A 6,000-nucleotide genomic window follows, 5' to 3' on the forward strand; every position below is an offset into this window, starting at 1 on the left:
CATTACAAAGGCTAATGCAAAGGAATATTAATTCCTGGAAAGTTTTCCCTTGAGATTTAGCAGAGACAGAATAATTATCCTGGAAAATGCAAGGAAATGTAATTTCAAATGACTTGCCATCCACATGGTTTCAAACCCCCCAGGATGCGGGGGGTTTCTGGGCTGCCAGGGCTTGTTACTGGCTCATGTTGAGGTTCTCATCCACCAACACCCCCAAGTCCTTCTCCTCAGGGCTGCTCTCAATCCATTCTCTGCCCAGTCTGTGTTTGTGCTGTTGTGTCAACAAAAAGAAAAAAACATTCCAGAGGAAGAAAAGATTAAACAACTACTCTTTGACATAGAAGAAGTGCTCTTGGAAGGAGATAGATACAACTCAGGGGATGCTTTTCCAGTTAAGCAAGAGAAAAGAGCAAGTAGCAGCCCCAGCCATTCCTGCCCTGCCTGTAGGCTTGTTACTGGCTCATGTTGAGGTTCTCATCCACCAACACCCCCAAGTCCTTCTCCTCAGGGCTGCTCTCAATCCATTCTCTGCCCAGTCTGTGTTTGTGCTGTTGTGTCAACAAAAAGAGAAAAACATTCCAGAGGAAGAAAAGATTAAACAACTACTCTTTGACATAGAAGAAGTGCTCTTGGAAGGAGATAGATACAACTCAGGGGATGCTTTTCCAGTTAAGCAAGAGAAAAGAGCAAGTAGCAGCCCCAGCCATTCCTGCCCTGCCTGTACCCGGGCTGGCACACGCCTGGCACTGGAGCCCCTGGCTTGACACTGACTAAGGAAGCTCTTGAGTTTCTTTTTTGTTTTGTTTTTGCTTTTTAAATAAAATCTACAAATTCAGGTCATTGCAGCCCAGCATTTCCAGGTAATTTCTTTATTAATCTTTAAGCCCCATATTTGAATATCCATATATCAAGCCATTATATTCGATAATTAGGATCAATTAACTTTGAGGGTAATTTTGAACATTCCTCCAGCTGAAGGAAAAACTTTGTATCATTCTAAGTTTATGCAGTCTAAATGTTTCAGCTTTCCATTTGAGGTTGGACATAGCTAATGCCATTTGCCTGTGGGTTTTGGTAAGGAGTTTTATCACTTTAAATTGCAAATATTTCTTCTCAGATTTCTTTTTCTTTTCAGCATTTCCTGAAAGTGCTTTAGAGAATCTATTTCCAAGATGAAAAGTGATGTTCTGACATCTTTCCTAATGGTTCCATCATTACATCCGATTTAATAATTTAAAAATTAATACTGCACCTTAGCTGTCCAGGTATCACATTTAATTCCCATTTTACTCACTGCAGCTACAGAGCATTTTCCTATATCCACCTATATGTGATGTCACTTTTGCTTTCATTAGTTCTGTAAGCTTCTGAGACTGTAAAATAAATGATTATATACCTTTACTATAGAGCAGTAATTCCTGTTGCTACTTATTAAATATCCTCTCATGACATATGGGAAGAAAATGTTGGCTTGATTTATTCTTTTCTAACTTTGTTTCTGAAGTTGTGTGCTTGAACCTAGTACTGCCAAAATCTTAAATTTACCACTTGTCCAACCATCACAGGATTTCACATCTTGAGATAAACCTCTCATTCTGCTAGTGTTTAAGAAAAAGACCCACTGGGGGAGGATCCAGCCAAAAATGTTTGTATTATTATCTATCACTCCTACCTACAAGGGTCCTGCCCCCCCAGCCCGTCCCTGCATGTCACAGTCCCCAGGACAGAGCTGGTGCAGAATCACCCTCTCAGCAGCCATTTCTCTATGTTCAGTCCAAATTCAGTCAACTCCCTTAACGAAGCACAGGTCTCATGCTGGCTTTCCTTGTCAGATCAGCCCCTTGGAAATTTCAGGTGCTAAAAATTCCAGGATATTCTGGAGATCAAAATAGCAATTACAAAAAGCAGGTGCTTTCTAGAACTTTTAAAAAGCCGACAATTACTGCAATCATTATCACAAGGTGTTTTGCTAGAAAAAGATCCACCTGCATGCTGTGGATTCAGAGAGGGAGGATGTCACAAGAGTCAACAGTCAACCTTATAAAAATGCCAACAGAAAAATAAAGCAGCATCTCCTGGCACACCTGGGAGTATTCTGAGGCTCAGGCTTGATCCGAGCTGAGTCTTTTCTGAACTTGGACAGAAGAAGAAGAGCGAGGATGGCACTTTGCTGCTCTGATTATTTACAGAGATTTACGCTTTCTCAGGATTGCAAATTCTTGCCTTATCACTATGAGGAAAAAAAATAAAATCATTCATTTAAAGTTTCTAATACATACAAAGTCATGTTAATACAACCTACAAAATACGTTAATTTTTACAAGGCTGCTTTTTCCTCCTGTTTTTCCGATACAAAGATTGCTTTCAGCACTTTGTCATCTGTCCTCATTTAATCCATTTCAAAAATATCTGCAGAGCATGAAACATTGCCGTTGATCTCATTAAGTGTCTTCTAATAATTGCAGGTTTTAAGAAAGCTGAAGACAAAACCTGACTGGAATTAAGCTTGTAATGAAAAAGAACAAGAAAAAAATGAGTAGGAGTATGGTAATTACATGCTTACGACTGTGACAGTAGGCAAAAGAAAACAGAGCAGCAGATGGTATCTAACTCTAAAGGAAAATGTAAATGATGCTGAACTCAGATGGTTCTCTAAATAATGGTGTATTTAGCAGCAGGTAGATGTTCCCCCTAAAGAAGTGCTGCCTGATACTTCAAGGACATACATCTGATATTGGAGGGACAGACCAGCCTCCTTTATTTGGATGAGAAATCATTTTATCAGTTTCTATGTACTGCAGGCCCTTTACCTCACTTTTCCTGGCCATCTCGACAATTTTGCTTATCGTTACGCTTACGTTGGATTTGATGTCACTGGGAGTCACACAAAACGTCCCCTTCTTCTGTGACCTCAGCAGCCTTAACTTGGCTATTTGCAGTGTAGCCAAGTCAGTCGTAGCCAGCTTCTAGTTCAGGAGAGAAAATAAACATAACATTAAAAGCCAACAAAAATTATCAGCAGCGTTACAGGATGTGCTCCCTGGAAGGCTGCTCAGCATCCTAATAAAAACAGGGTGTGAACAAGTGCAATGGAAGAATCAGGTGTCCCCAATGTCCCGTGTCTGTGCCTACAATAGAAGGTGAAAGGCCAGGAGGAGCTGGGCAGGATGTCCAGCCAACAAAGTGTTGACCTACAGAAGAGTTTTTTTTAAAGAAGGGCAGAAATCAGGGCATGTGCACAGTCCAAACGTTTCATCAGTGAAAGCTTTGATAAACTGCTGGCTGAAGCAGCAGCCAGCTGCCCAAAAGCCTCTTTCCAGCTATGAATTATTGGGTGCATATAAACACAGTTAATAAGTTACTCGGGCCTCGTTTTGCCCGTCTTGTCATAATTCTGGAATCAATAATGTACGACCACTCTGTAGAGCCCGGCAGTATTTGTCTAAAGATATTTTTACTCATACTTCTTGCCTCCTTTGCAATGCAAAAGAAAGAAGAGGAAGGGAATATATGCATTTTTCATATTTATATACTTATATATTTATATTGCATATACATATGTATGTGTATTAGAATTTATTCCTGTAGAGGAATACTAAAAAGGCAATAAAATTGATTATCTGTTGAAAATTAACCAATTATTTTTATGAAAACTATTAGTATTTTGAAATTATAATTATTTTCATTTCTCCTATGTCAAGAAGACCCAGAGAATATTGCTACCTACCAGCAAACAATGAATATACATAGGCAGTGAGATCATCATCTCAGAAGAACTGATTACTTCAGATTGTTTCCTCTATTTTTTTGGCCAGCTTGCACAGACTTTTCCAAGGCCTGAGTCATACTCTTGTCGATGGGAAAAGTGAGCAGATTAGATTGAGCTGATCAGGTGGTGAAGATGCTACTTGTGCCTTTCTAATTTTACTTCTTCTTTCTCCATAACCCAAATTCCACGTGTTCTAATCTCCATCATACATAAAGAGTTTCCTGGGGGAGGTGAGCATCCAGTGTGGCCCCTGTGACTTGCTCACCTCACCCATGAACTTCCATGCTGTGGCCTGAACCAGAAACACCCTTTAATGTTTTTCTTTGTGCTCAAGATCTTCGGGATCGGATTTTCTTCCCCCTTTCCATCTCAGTTCCTACTGGCCCATGCCATGACCAGCAGATGGGCTGATGAGTTACTGCTTGTTATTCTGTATATTTTGCTTAATAGATGCAGGTGCATGCGCTGCTGAAATGTTTTCCCCAGGAGCCCGCAGTTCCTAATCATCTTATTAAAGTGATTGTGTATTTGCCATAATTTTCACATTAAAATTATCTGCTTTAACTGCACACACAGAGCTGTTCAAATTATTTGTTGTGAATGGCTGATTGAATTTAGCTCTGTTTGTTGTTTACAAATTGTCCCCTGCCTGTTCAGAGATTTAGGGGGCTGCTGACTCACTGAAGTTGTTCAAGATATTTCAGATATTTTGGGCTGGGGAGGCATGAGCACTATTGCTTACAGTGAGCTGATCTGAAATGCCATGGGGTACCTCACAGACTAGCATCCAACCTGGTGTCATGCCTGACCTTCAGTAGGTTATCAGAGTTTTTCTCATAATTATTGCATGTGTGCATTAATAGTAGTGATAGGATGAGGGCTAATGGCTTCAAACTAAAAGAGGTTAGGTTTAGATTAGATATCAGGAAGATATTTTTCATTATGAGGGTGGTGAAAGCCTGGCCCAGGTTGCCCAGAGAAGCTGTGGCTGCCCCATCCCTGGAGGGGTTCAAGGCCAGGCTGGATGGGGCTTGGAGCAACCTGTTCCTTTGAAACAGCATATCAGTGAGCTGAAAAAACCTACCAAACACTGCTGGGAATATTGCTGCCACCATCCCCTCCCCTCCCAGTTTGCATTCACAAGAAAAAATGTCATAGAGACAAGCCCCGGTGATGCTACTCAGTTTATTTGTACCTGAAGTACTGTTTGCCTGAAGGAATGAAAAATGAGGAGACAATTTGCTTGCTCCCAGGTCTCTTCTCTCTCACCTCCTCTCCCTCTGGGATCTTTTGCATGAGCAAATTGCCAGTGTGTTTCTTTTAGGCTTTCTCTTGGTATTTTTTTTGGCCCTTACGCTGTTTCTCTCAGAGTCATCTGTACCTTCACAAACAAGTGATCAGCTTCTGAGAGATGGCTAGTTGACAGAGGCAATTACAGGTGAATTTTCAGGGAGTTTTCTGTACAAACCATAATAAATGTACAACGCTGGATGTACTGGGCATCCATATCAGTCCCTGCATCTCCTACTGTGACTCCTGTCTCTCTTGGGACCATCACTGTTCTCCATTTCTCCCTTTTGCCAGCAGAACAACATTAAAAAACATTTTTTCACCAAGACAGGGTGATTTTCATCAGTGACTTGGACTATAGGTCTCCTTCTGGGAGGCTAATGCTTAATGCTTAAGATATTGTGCATATCAATTAGAAGAAAGGGCAAAGGCAATAAGCTATCATGGGTACTGTCATTAAAGTGATCTCCTAAGTACAGAAAATGGTCTTATAAGCTCATTGGTAATGTTAAACTCAAAATTCCTATTAAAAAAACAGTCTTAGGAAGCAACAAATGAAAAGCAAAACATCCTCATAATAGTATCAGTTCAATGTCTAAAAAATTTCTAGTCCGGCTCATGCAAAAATAATGAGTTCAGCTTAAAAATAACAAAATTAATAGAAATATATAACTGAGGGCATTGGTATTCCACCATGACCCATGGTTTCTCCAGTGGCTTGCAAACTTCCGATTTTTTGCTTTCTTCTACAAATCTGAAGGCTAGAAATTTATTTACTTTAAGAAAAACCTAAAGCTGATATTCTTCCAGGGAGATCTGAAGTATAAATAAAAGTGTTGGCAGCATTTCACCAGAGCTCAAATGACATATTTTTATTAGTGTTTTTTTACAGTAGCACCCACAATACGCTGGACCTATTATAAACATTTGAGTGCGGATGC

This window comes from Calidris pugnax, unplaced genomic scaffold (assembly GCF_001431845.1).
Source record: "Calidris pugnax isolate Ruff unplaced genomic scaffold, ASM143184v1 scaffold89, whole genome shotgun sequence".
NCBI classification, from domain to species: domain Eukaryota; kingdom Metazoa; phylum Chordata; class Aves; order Charadriiformes; family Scolopacidae; genus Calidris; species Calidris pugnax.